The 13,246-nt window shown below is 47.3% G+C and overlaps 1 protein-coding gene across 1 annotated transcript in view; it reads right to left on the bottom strand.

The window, feature by feature from the left end:
* Positions 1-5,952, bottom strand: part of CAPN13 (calpain 13) — an 83,086-nt gene extending 77,134 nt beyond the window's left edge. Inside the window, exon 1 of the mRNA XM_040225695.1 lies at positions 5,827-5,952. The gene's annotated coding sequence lies outside the window, so the exon portion shown is untranslated. The remainder of the gene's footprint in view (positions 1-5,826) is intronic.
* Positions 5,953-13,246: the final 7,294 nt, after the last annotated feature.

Raw genomic sequence — 13,246 nt, 5'->3', positions numbered from 1 at the left:
TATATAGAAGTACAGTGCAGTATAGCACAGTAAAGTAAAATATAATAAAATATAATTCACAGTTTGAACCATAAATCACAGATGAATGATTTCAGATTATCTTAGAATCATCGTACTGTAATAGTCACAAAATTCTGTCCCTTGCACTAACATTTTTATCTTGGTCCTGGATGAAGATGTTGAAGTGAAAAGGAAAATACTTTTCAACACTTTCATCATTTCTAATGATAGAAAGAAAACATTACAATTAACCAAGCAGATGGCAGAAACAAAATTCTAAAGGACCTCAAAATCGAGAAGATGGAATTTAACCAATGAAACTGCAAAGCTGTCTTCACATTTTAAAGTTAATTGCAAGTAAATAGTGAGTGGGATCTGCCTCGGTTAAATTTCATTTCAGAATTATTTTGTGTGCCTTACTTGACTTCCTGTTTTAAATGAGGCAATGTGGTGAAAGATTGGACACAGTCTGAACTGCTGTCACAGTAGTAAGGGGTTGCTTTGGAAAGGACACCTCCAGCCCCCTAATCAAAGCTGCTCTTGACCCCACATGGTCATCTAACCCACTGTGTTTAGTTCTGGGGGCCACACTTTAAGAGAAACATCAACATCTTCAATGGTATCCAAAGAGAGTAGCAGAGGGTACCTGGCCAAGGAGGAAGCAGTCGGCTTGCAAGGATGGTTTCCTAGTGTGCAGTTATATCCGCCTAGAAAAGGTGATGACTTTTTCTAATTGGCGCAAACTTGCCATCAGCTAAGTACACAAGGAATCTAGAGATTAATTCCTGGGAAGTTAGAAATCTAGGAATATCTATTGGGAGAAAGACTGAACAATTTACAGTGACTGTCAGATCCAGCCCTGTAGTCCTAATCTCCAGCCCTCTAGAATAATCCTGGTCTTAGAGAGCACAGATTTAACAATCTCTGGTCCCACAGGTGGAATCCCCTTTGCTGCTTCTCTAACTTCTAATACTCCCTCTCAGAAAACTGGGCTTTGCCCTATCTCTTAAAAAAAAAAGAGAGAGAGACATCATGGAATAATGGTTAAGAACATGTGGAATTAGGTTGAAACTTTGGTTTGAATCCACGTATTGCTTAGTGACTAAGCAGTGCCCTTAGTATCTCTGAGCCTCCTTTTCTTACATATAAAATTGACTGGAGGTGGTGGCAATAAAACCAGCCTTTTAACAGTAGGTGGATATTAAATGAGAAGTTTCTTGTAAAAGGCTTGGCCTGGAACATAACGACAACTAGGTAAGTAGATCTTGTGACCATCACCACCAGGATCTCCTCAGGTACCCACCGCCCTGCCCTGTGACAGGAAGGGGCACCTCAGGCATTGGCCAGTTACTCCTGGACTTCTAACAGTAGACCTTCCCAGGTCCCCAGAGTTGAGTCCAACAGAGTAGCCACTAGATACATGTGGCTTTTGAACACTTAAAATATGGCAAATGCAACTAAGGAACTGAATTTTAAATTTAATTCAATTTAATTAATTAAAGGAAGTCAGTCCTGAATATTCATTGGAAGTACTGATGTTGGAGCTGAAGCTCCAATACTTTGGCCACCTGATGCGAAGAACTGACTCATTGCAGAAGACCCTGATGCTGGGAAAGATTGAAGGCAGGAGGAGAAGGGGACGACAGAGGATGAGATGGTTGGATGGCATCACTGACTCGATGAACGTGAGTTTGATCAAGCTCGGGGAGTTGGTGATGGACAGGGAAGCCTGGTGTGCCGTGGTCCATGGGGTCACAAAGAGTTGGACATGACTGAGCTACTGAACTGAATTTATATTTAAATATCCACGCACATGGCTAGCAGCTGTCTTATTAGTCAGAGTCAAGGGTAAGAGGGTAATGGCAGCGATGACCACAGAACCAGGAAGGCCTGAGCACCCGTAAGTGGAGACACTCAAGATGAGGTTGGATGATTATAAAAGAGGAGTGCAGAAGTAGCCCTGAATTGGGCAGATCCTTTCACTTTGACCTGCAGAGGTTCTCTGCACTCAACTGCTTGTCTTCAACATTGTATTTTTGCCACTAAACCACCCAGTCCCCTCCTGTCAGTGATAGGACAGGACAGACCTCATAGTGACAGGTGCAGGGCTGGCCCTGGTGACCCAGCCTCTGGGCTGAGCTTAGCACATCCCAGCCACCAAGAGGGATGCTGTTTGCATTTTGTTCTCAATCCACTAAGAAACTGGAAGCAGCATTCAGCTGTTCCCTGCAGGGAGGGCTGCACACAGCTCTTTCCTAGCTTGTGTTTTTTTCCAGAACAGTGGAAATATATCTGATGTAATGTAGCAGAACACGACAAGGGACGGTTTTTCTCTTAACAAATACTCATTTGAAATGGTGCCCACACCCCACATGAGGAGCTATCTATTTCCCACAACAGTGTTCCGGCAAAACCCATTACTAATTCCACAACTCAAATTAAAACTAACAGAGCTTGAAGGCTGGGGCTGACTGTGCTCTCTGCTGACAAGGAGCAAGGAAGGGTGGGGGGAGGGGCCCGGCGCACTCGCGTGTGTATGTGTTTAATTACACTGTTTAACACATCGAGAATAATTTAGCCACCCGAGTGGGGAAAATAAGGCACTTAACTGCTCTCCAGTGGAAAAGAGCCCCATGCAAACCACTCTCAGCTGTGTACCACCTCGCACACCTCAGGGCTTTGCAGGGAGAGAGAGGGTGGGGAGAAGGGTTGGAGAAAAAGAACAAAGATGGGGGAGAGGGAAGGAGGGAGAGGGGATTTGGGGCAGAGGCAAATCCACTGTGAGTGGGGAGGGCACGTGACTATTGCTCAAAGCAAGTGCATATGAGACGGTGTGAAGGTGAGAATGAACATAAATTTTGAGCTTTAAAATGGAACTTAACACCTAGACCAGGGCTTTCCCTGGGTAGCTCCCCGGCTGTAGAATCATCTCAGGGTGTTCTCTGCCCTGATGGCCTGGAAGCTGTGAATGGAGGCTTCTGGCCCCTGGAGAGGCAAGCTTCAGAGGAAGACTACCCAGGGCTCTCTCTGCAGAAGGGGAAACTGAGGCTTAAGATCAGACAGGAGGTGTCTGGGCAGCATGGGGAGTAGATGGCTGTCTGGCTCCCAGCTTCAAGGCTGATGCTCTGGCCTGGAAGCAAAGCTTGTCATGGGCCCTGCTGAGGGGTATCTTACTTGATGTTTTGTTGGGGCTGAGAGGGGTCTGAGATAATCACTAATCCAAAGGCCTCGGGAGAGGGAGTGATGAGAGAAGCCTTTCACATGGCTTCAGATTTACGGAACACTGCAGCACCCCAGATGGGAACCAGGTGCCAGAGAAGTGAGTACTCAGAATAGAACTATCCATCGTCTGCCAGTGACTCTGGGTTCAACGCCGGGCCGACTGCCAAGGAGATGAACAGCCTGGCACAAGAGTGGCAGAAAGCAGAAACCACTCGTGTGGCCCATGGATGGGGCTACCCCACTGTGCTCTCCAGCAGGTGCCTTCGCCATGTGGACCCAGCCTCTTCGGGGACTCATGGCTGATGGGTCCCTTCCAGGGCACCCAGTGGGGTAACAAGGAGAACCCTTGCCAGGCAGCAAGGAATCTGAGCCACTCCATTAAGTCCATAAGCCGCGCCTCTTTTCTGGCCTCCGTTTCACCGTTTGGAACACTGAGCAAGTTGGACTTACTCTCTGAAGTGCTTTTCAGCTGTAACATTCTGTGTTTCTGGAACTGAGAATGTTCTATGCACACTCCATGATACTGTTGGGCAGGCAGTGAAACTGGAATACATTATTCCTTTCAGTTAAGTTCATCACGTGCAAACACAGAAAATCCAAATATCTTTGCATGAAACGCTTCTCCTTCCCATCTCCCAAATGCTTTGATGTGTTACTCAATACAGAAGAGGCCTAGAAAGTTCCCAAGTAGCTTGTCGATGTATTCTGAGGACATGGCAGAGCCTTCTTCCTGGGTTCTATAATTACATGTGTCCCAGAAACACTGTGTAATATTCAGTATAATCTCGGATTTCTGGGCACGGTTCTTCCCCCATCTATAAAGAGAGGATACACTTTCCACTTACTAATTTAAACTCCTTCTAAAGCACATTAGGGGGATTTAGGAAGTTGGGGCCCGTCAGGTATCAAATGATAATCTGAATTTAAGAGTTACTGTCTCCAACTCATCCTCCCCAAGTCACTCCAGACGGCTCGCTTCCCAGTGGGCCGGAACCTTATGTGCAGTCTCAGGGCCTCTTGGTCTCAACTGTCTCTGGGACCCTTATCTCTCTTTTGAGGGTTTTCTTTGACTCTGGGCAAACAGGCTCTTCTCACCTCTTCCGGACTGAGGTGAGGTGCCAAACCTTAAGGAGTAGGATCTGGATTTCCCAGTGACGGCCAAGGGGCCAGATGCACAAGCCAGAGGTTCAGAAGCATTAATTCCCCATGGGGCAAACTTTGAGCAATGAGAGATGGAAGACAGAAGGGAGCCTACATGTAAATTTCCTCTCTAACAGCTCTCCTGTGGCTTATTCCAAGACCCAGCATTTTTGCAAGGCCAGTTGTAGGTGTTCTGCTTTAGCCAAGCAGCTATGTCTCTTTGTCAAGTGGCGTGGCTGATACATCGCCTTGTATTGCTTCCCGTACTCCTCTCCTCATTTCTCATTTCCCTCACTTTTGCTGCCCAGGGATTGCATCTCCCAGTGAGGCATTAGCACTCAAGCTTTGCCTCAAGCTTTGTTTTGTAGAGAACCCAGGATGGAATAGTATCAACAGTAGTAACTAGAATATTTTGAGCACTTATCAGGTGCCAGGTACTGTACATATATTATCTGTTAAGTACTTTACATATATTATCTCATTTAATCTTTTCAACAATTGTGTGAAGCATACACTACTGTTACATTTTAGTGATGAGGAAACTGGGACCCAGAGAGGTTATATAACATGCCCAAATGATAGCATTAGAAATCACACATGGGAGGATCACGTGCAGAGCTAGACACAGAGTAAACCCAGGGTCAGTAGGGGGATCATTAATCTGTATATTTCTCACTAGCACCTTTTCTTCTAAAGCATTCTTTCCAGTGAATCACTCACTGAATACTACCCATGAAGAAATCAAACAGGAAATCAGAAAATACCTCAAGACAAAATGAAAATGAAAGCACAACCCTTCAAAAACTCTATGTAGCAAAAGCACTTCTAAGAGGAAAGTTCATAACGATACAGGCTTCCTCAAGAAACAAGAACATCTGAAACAACCTTACTTACCACCTAAAAGTAGGAAAAGCACAAACAAAACCCAAAGTCAGCCGAGGGAAGGAAATGTAGAGAGGAAATAAATAAAACAGATCAAAACGGTGATAGAAGCATCAATGAAACCAAAAGCTATTTTTTTTTTTAAAGATAAGTAATTTTGCTTATCCTATATGTCAGAAAGTACACAATGGTAAAAAATAAAAAAATAAAAAAAATAAAGACATGGTTCCTGCCATCAGGGTATCCCTGATGGTAATGTAGTTCTCCAGGTTGTGACTGAATGAGCAGAAAGCAAAGGTGACTCGCTGATTAAGAGACCCTCTCACTGTATGAAACGGGCAACGTTGAGGTTATCTTCATTTAGGGAGTCAACTCACCCTTTGCCCTAGTTTTTCTTAAAACTTGTACTTGAACTCTTTGCATCACAGACACCTGCTTTTTTGAGCTACTGAATCCATATCTCTGGGGGTGGAGATTTCAAAGCTACAGAATTAAGACAGTCTCTGAGACATTTATATGCTTACTAAAGTTTGGAGCGCCTTCTTGGTCCAAAGCCCTGAGAGGTTACCCCTCACACCCTACCTGTTTCGAAGACAGGTGTATTGATGCAGCCTGGTCAGCAGGATTCCCCCACAGGGAGCCCAGTTGAGACTAGGTGGGTCCCACAGGCGGGCTACAGCCGCTTTGCCAGATGGAGGGTAATGGAGGATACTGCTGGTGGCACAGTGGCAATTCCTTTGCAGAAACGGCTGGCTGACAGTCGGCTGCCCAGGTGTCGTTTGCTTCTTCCCCTTGGGCTCTTCCTTATATGGGCATGGCAGATACCGCCCCACCTTAGTTAAACAATGACTCCATCCTGGGGCCTGGAGAGAAGATATTGGATTTACCTGCACATCTTCCCCCAAGCTGGTCTCCACCTGATCCCATTTCACTTCCTGGAGTCCCGAGCTTTCAATTTCTTGGCTGCCTGATTTGTAAGTGCCGCATTCCGAGGTTTCCAGATGCTAATTCAGTTGCTTTGTTTGAACTTCAGGGACTTTTCCTTCAGAGGAAGGGCTGAGAGAAGAGGGAAGTGCCCTTCCTTGGTGCCTCTGCTCACATCCCAAGTGCCTTCACCAGGTGTCACACATCAAGAGCAGATACTCAGAGTAAGTCACACCGCATGAGCTTTGTGCAGGAAGAGCCTCTCCTTTTGACAAATATAAATGGCAGACTCGATGAATCCTGGGCATGGAGAGACCCGGGGAAGGCCTCTGCATCATTCATGCTTAATGGATGGTGGAGAAAGGGATGAAGCGTGTAAGGCAGGCACTTCCTGACTCCAGACCCCCGATAGCATGGTCCACTCATGTTGTAGGCCTTGACTGAAAAAAAATGTACAGCCTAGAAGTTGAGAATTCTTAGGACTTCAGGCCTGAGAGGCAGCCTCTCAGATAGCTCTGAGGGACTGCTCCAAAGAGGTAAGGGAGGAACCAGGATTTATAGGAGTTTTTGTAACAAAGACCAGGTCGTTGGAACATCAAAAGGTTAATGAAAGAAAATCAGGTATCTCAAGTTAAGTAATTTGGCACTTTTCTGTTTATGGGAAGAGGCGTGAGTCCGGGCTCATTGGAATCATTCCTTTGACGTGCACCTCGGCTATCTATGGCCAGTATCCGTTCTTTCTCAGCCTGAGCCCCCTCAGGGTGCACTGTTGGGGGTGGCGGCCGTGTCCCAGGTACTTGGCAGTGGGCAGTCCTATTCCTCTCCATCCATCCAGGGCTTTTGTAGTGGCTGATGACTGCAACACCCTTTGTCTACTGACATGGCTGGCAGTATTTTTCTCTCACAATATAAAAGAGGGAAAACTCATCTCTACTGATGAGACATGGGAGGCCCTGCTAAGGAGTGATGGGTAGTGGAGCGTTTGCCAAGAGAAAAAGGTGGTGAAGTGGTCCAGGCAGGGGTGAGCGTGGTGAGAAAGTACAAATCCCAAGTGGACAGCTTGAGGAACTTGCATGAAGTGAAACCCAAATCACCCACAGACACATTAAGGGCTGACATTACCAGCACCCCAAAGCCCCCTTGGGGATCTCCTTCCCATCACTATCCTCCAGGAGACCCTCAAGGTAAACTATTCCCAGTCCTGTGACTTTTGATAAGCTCTATCCTCTTCCTCTTTTAAGAAAACAAATTCAGTGTTGATTTAGGGGATTAAATCAAAAGTCCCTACAAAATATGACAAAGGAGACTATTGCGGTGGGGCAAACAGGTATACAGAGTATTTGCCATGTAATCAAATGGCTCATCCAACAGATTTCATGGGTTTTTACATTCCTTTGTGGGTGGAAAAAGTCAACAAAGTGAGATGATTTTTCTTAGTGTAAAGTGCAAGCTCACCCAGCTTTAGTGCTGTGGTGTGGGCTGTGCTCTGTATGAATCAGGCAAGTCATATTCTTAGACTCCAAGCAATAGGTGACAAATCTAACAATATCTTCAGGAGAAGCATTATAAATGAAACTGGTTAGTTGGTATTTCCTGGAGAGGGGAGGTTCTGAAGAGCTCTGGTACCATAGTTCTTTATTTTTCAGTGCAGAAAATAATTCAGCGAGAGGAAAAGTGATGGGTAAGAAGTGATTTATTAGAATAGGATGCTTGTGAGTTTTACAAATGGGCAGGTGAGAGATGCCACATCCTGGGAACTTACTGGGCTACAGTTTTGTAATCAAAGGAAAAATGGAGGGGTAGGGTGGGGGAGAACCTCCTTGTCTTTCTTGAGTAGACGTCATGCTTCCATCCTCAGCTCCTCCTCCAAGCTGAGCAGGGGAGTTTTCTTGTCCCTTCATGGTCAAGTGTGTGTGTGTGTACTCAGTCATGTCTGACTCTTGGTGACCCCATGGACTGTAGCCCACCAGGCTCATTTATGGAATTTTCCAGGCAAGAATGCTGGAGTGGGCTGCCATTTCCTCCTCCAGGGGATCTTCCTGACCCAGGGATTGAACTCATGTCTCTGGTGTCTCCTGCACTGGCAGGTGGGTTCTTTACCACTGTACCACCTGGACGTGGTCAAGCTAGGTCCATAAACTATTGTTTTTATGTGTGCAGAGAGTATGTCCTAGGGATCCTTACCTTATTTATCTCACTGGGCAGGACGTGGGTCTCCTGCCACCACTGTTTTCTTGTCTGGGGGCATGTCTCATGCTTCTGCCACATGGTTTTGTTGCTAAGCGAGCATGCTTGGCTTTGTGGTTAAGCAATCCTGCTTTCTTGAGTAATCATTAACTTACAGAGGTTTCCCATATTTTTTGTACTTACAATCCCCTAGTGGGATAAACTATTTAATCACCTATTTCGTCCCTTTACTCTGTCCCTATCATAAACTCAAGTTTTCAAACCAAAATGTCCTGGCACAACCACTTACTTATCGTGGAATTTTGGACAAGCTACTTAATGCTCGGAGAGGGAAATGGCAACCCACTCCAGTATTCTTGCCTGGAGAATCCCATGGACAGAGGACCCTGGCAGGCCACAGTGCATGGGGTTGCAGAGAATCAGACATGAATGACAGGCATACACACACACACTTAATGCTAAGCCTGTTTCCTTAACTCCAAAATGGAGACGATAATAGAATTTAACTCATCAGCCATCATGAGAATAAAAAAAAAAAAAAATGCAAAGGCAGGTGAATTGCTTACTACCATGCCTGACGCACGGTAACTGTGCAATGACGAGTGGCTATTATAGTGGCTATTTAGTGAAGCCAGACATAGTACCTGGCTGATGGGAGTTCAGAGAACTACTGTTAGGAGAGAGGCTGGGACCTCCAAGGTGGAACCCATGGACTCTTTGGGGAAGGATAAGGGAAGGATAAAGATGATGACTCAGGCTAGGGAAGGAGAGCTTGACACTGACGAAGAGAAAGTCCGGAAAGGGAAAGGAAACTTGTCTTCATCCATTTCATAAAATTGTTTCCATAACAAGGAAGTCTACATAAGTATTGCCTGAAGAGGCCAACTGAGACCAGCATGGTGTGCTTCTATCCGGTGTTCCACATGTTGCTGACCTGAGAAATGCAGAGGTGTCTGGCTAAGTAGAAAGGAGCTGTGCTTTCTTCATAATGAGGGGGCTGAAAGGAGATGGGCCCCTTTCCTGCCTTCTGATACGGTGGCCATGGTGGAGAGGGATAGGGGGAACCCCTGTCCTGCTTGTGCTAAAGAAGCAGGAAGCCAGCACCCTGAGAGACATGTGTATGTGTAGGAGCAGGGCCCCTGGGCACTGCTCTGGCCCTCAACACTCCAGCATCCTTCAGGGCAAGGGCTCCATCATTGGACACCCAGGTCCATGAAAGCACAGTCCAAGGGTGGTCACTGTCATTGCAGCCCGAGAAGGATGTGTGGACCAGCACTGTCCTGAGGCTGCAGTGTGGGTGAGATGACAGGATATAGGACTGTGATTGCTGTTTCCTTCTTGGGTTGCATCCCCAGGAAAAAGTTCTCAGAAACTGGAGGCAAGAAGGCTTAGGAGCCCACACGTACGAGGGTGGCTTGGGGAGGATTAGAGTCAGGTTACTCCCCAAACTTTCATTCTTGAGCTCCCCCAGGGGACTGTGGAAAATTCTCCCTTCTTTCTGAAAGGAGATAAATGGGATGGGGTAGGGACAAGTACAGATTAGAAGGATTCAAAGATGGTTCAGAGTGGCCTGCAGAGAGAGGAAGGGCATTTGGTAACCAGGTGGGGAAAGGCTGCGCTTGCCCAGAAAAGTCAGTGATTGACCTTGGAGGTGGGCAGACGTCGGAGAGGAAGAGGCAGTGTGGCCAGGACAAAGGATGCCAAGCAGGTTCCTGCAGGGACCAGGAATCCACCAAGCCTGATGGCAGTGTGGTGACCCAAGGACGAAAGAGCAGATAAAACCAAGAGGGGTCTTGGAATGCAGGAACAGAAAAACCAGACCCTTATCGTCCTTCCCTCCCCCGTGTTGTAACTATTAATGGATTTCAGGTCCTCCTGAGCAGTATAACCTGTCTCCCCTCCTACCCCATAGGGAGAAGATATTTGCCTTACTCTTCTCACCCCGCCACCCAGTATATGTGCTTCATCCAATCAGCAAATGACCCATAAGACCCCTATCCCACTCCTTGTACCCTGGGTATAAAAGTAGACTAAGGACCCTTGTTCAATGTCAGTTCTCCCTTGAGCTGGCCCACTGGTCTAACAGTCTCCCACTCTAATAAATTTTCCCTCTCATTCTGCCTCACATCTGGAAAATCTTTTCCAAACTGCGCCCAGACCACGACAGGCAGCACCAACCCAAATTCATGTGGGGCTACGGCAGGATTGCTTAATTTTGAGTGATTCACCTGGAAAGAGGCTGTCAGTCCTGACGGCAGAGACCTTCAGGGATCCAGGGACCCTCTCAGAACACAATCTCAGAGAACCCCGTTAGGCCAGTGCAGCTTCTGCCTGGGGATCTGTGGGCTCCCCCATCTGTCCCCTAAAGGACGCCTATGCTCAGTTGGGAGTACAGAAAGAAAGGGATGTTCTGAAGAGGTTAACAGAGCAGGTAAATGAATCCCCCGGAAAACAAAAGGCAGAGAAGGTGGAGAGATTTGGAGATAAAAGGGGAAACCCTAAGTATAAGCCAGCAGAGAATCCGCACTGTGCTCCTAACTGCCCACAGACACACTATGGAAGATAATCAAAGAGATTGCATTATTATGAATGCTGGCACCCTCAAAAAGTAACTAAATGAGGATGTTAAGACTGCCCAATAGGCACTTCCCTGGTGGTCCAGTGATAAAGAATCTGCCTACCAGTGCAAGGACATGAGTTTGATCCCTGGTCTGGGAAGATTCCACGAGCAGTGAGGCAGCTAAGCCCGTGAGCCACAGTTACTGAGCCTGTGAGCCCTAGAGCCTGAGCTCTGCAACAAGAGATGCCACTGCAATAAGAAGCCGGCACACCGTAAGGAGAGAGTAGCCCCTGCTTGTCAGACTAGAGAAAGCCTGCCCCCTGGCAGCAGTAAAGACCCAGCACAGTCAAACAAACCAACTGCTCAGTACCGTGTCCAAGGAATACACAGAGGTGCCTCATAAAGATGAGATTTCAGTCAAGCTCAGATATGCCGGTTATGATTCCCAAAAGCCGATGTGGGAGGTCAAAGAAATAGTCGTGCCTCCTTGATGAGACGATGCTGCTGGGAGGGGGAGGCATCCAAACCTGTGAATATTTTTATCCACCTCAGAGCCACCCTTAATCTGGAGAGGGCAATCATTAAACAATGGGCAGAATCTGGAGAGAAGTACAGAGTGCTCAGTGGCAAATCTTAATCTGAACAATCAAGCTTTATTCATTTTCTGATCACTCATCATGTTAACCTTTTATTATGCAAAACTGTTGATTCAATTGCACAGTGTAAAAAAAAAAGTATTTGGGATAATTCACAAGCCATATTTACGAGAGCGGCTAAAAGGGAAAAAAAAGAACGGGAAAGAATTTGCTGAAGAGGATTCCCAGGCTGTGCTCAAGATGCTCAGTGGAAAGCTGAGCTGGTCATCCAGGAAGCTGACTGCCTACTCCAGTGTGCGTTAGAAAACTAGGAGCAGGCCAGGGCTCCTCTGCTGCAGAGAAAGCAAAGCTTTCCTATCAGCAAACTGGGGCATAAAAGGGTTTCCTGGAAGTGAACTCTCACTTGGTGTTGTTCAGTTACTAAGATGTGTCCGATTCTTTGCAACCCCATGGACTGCAGTGTGCCAGGCTGCCCTGTTCTTCACTGGAGTTTGCTCAGACTCTTGTCCACTGAGTCGGCGATGCCATCGGTGATGCTGTCAGTAGCAGTTCTCAAACTTAGGTGCACAAGATTCATTGGAAGGGTAGGGGTGTGCTGAAAATGAGGATTTTCAGGACTCACCCCAGAAATTCATATTCAGTAGGTCTGGGGTGGGGCCAGAGAATCCACAGGTTTGATAAGCATCTCAGGAAATCAGGCATTGAGATTAAATACCTGGAGTTGTCTGGTTGAGGCTGGTCCAATACTTAGAAAAGCCATCTCCCTCACCACATGCACACATGGTCCCTGCCAAGACACTGGTGCTATAAGAGGGGCCCTTTAGCCTTCACACAGTGGGGTTGCCCTTGGTGAGCTCAGCCCGGGGCCCAATGAGTAGTAAGTCAGGATCAGTCCAGCAGGGGGCAGAGTAAACTTGTAGAGGGGATTTCGGGAACGTCATCAGCCTTTCCTGTCTGCGCACGTCTGTTAGCCAAATGATTCTCCACTCTTCCTATGCACTAGAATTACCTGGGAACATTTTTTAAATGTTTGTCCCTGGGCCCCACCCCTGCTCAGTCAAGTCAGAATCTTGATTGAGTAAGGGTGCTCCTGGCAGTAATATATTTGAAAAGATTCTCAGGTGACTCTAGTACGATTGAGAACCACAGGTCTCTTTCTCACCTCCTGGGTCCCTTCTCTCCTATCTCCCTCCTGGGTGTCGGCACTTCCAGTGCAGTGCTCAGACCACACGGTCTGGCTGCCTGGAGGCCCCAGCTCTGCTGCCCCATCCAGGCCTGCTCTTTCTTGGAGCCCCCATGCCTCTCCTACACATACTCCTCTCTTTGCCCTGGGTGGTGGCGGGGGAGGATGCCAGCCTTCAGGAGTCCTAGAGGGAGAAGGCAATGGCAGCCCACTCCAGTACTCTTGCCTGGAAAATCCCATGGACGGAGGAGTCTGGTGGGCTGCAGTCCATGGGGTCGCTAAGAGTCAGACACGACTGAGCGTCTTCACTTTCACTTTTCACTTTCATGCATTGGAGAAGTGTTCTTGCCTGGAGAATCCCAGGGATGTGGGGGGCCTCGTGGGCTGCCTTCTATGGGGTGGCACAGAGTCGGACACGACTGAAGCGGCGGCAGCAGCAGCAGAGGGAAGTTGTGCAGTTCTGTATCCCCTTTGTTCAGTGTGTGGGTGACTAATGGTCTAATGGTCTTGGGGCAAGTTCCAGAGAGACAGACTCTGAGGTTTACGTGCACA

The sequence above is a fragment of the Oryx dammah genome, unplaced genomic scaffold (genome assembly GCF_014754425.2).
Source record: "Oryx dammah isolate SB20612 unplaced genomic scaffold, SCBI_Odam_1.1 HiC_scaffold_25, whole genome shotgun sequence".
Lineage (NCBI taxonomy): Eukaryota > Metazoa > Chordata > Mammalia > Artiodactyla > Bovidae > Oryx > Oryx dammah.
This window is presented reverse-complemented; position numbering and strand designations above follow the sequence as displayed.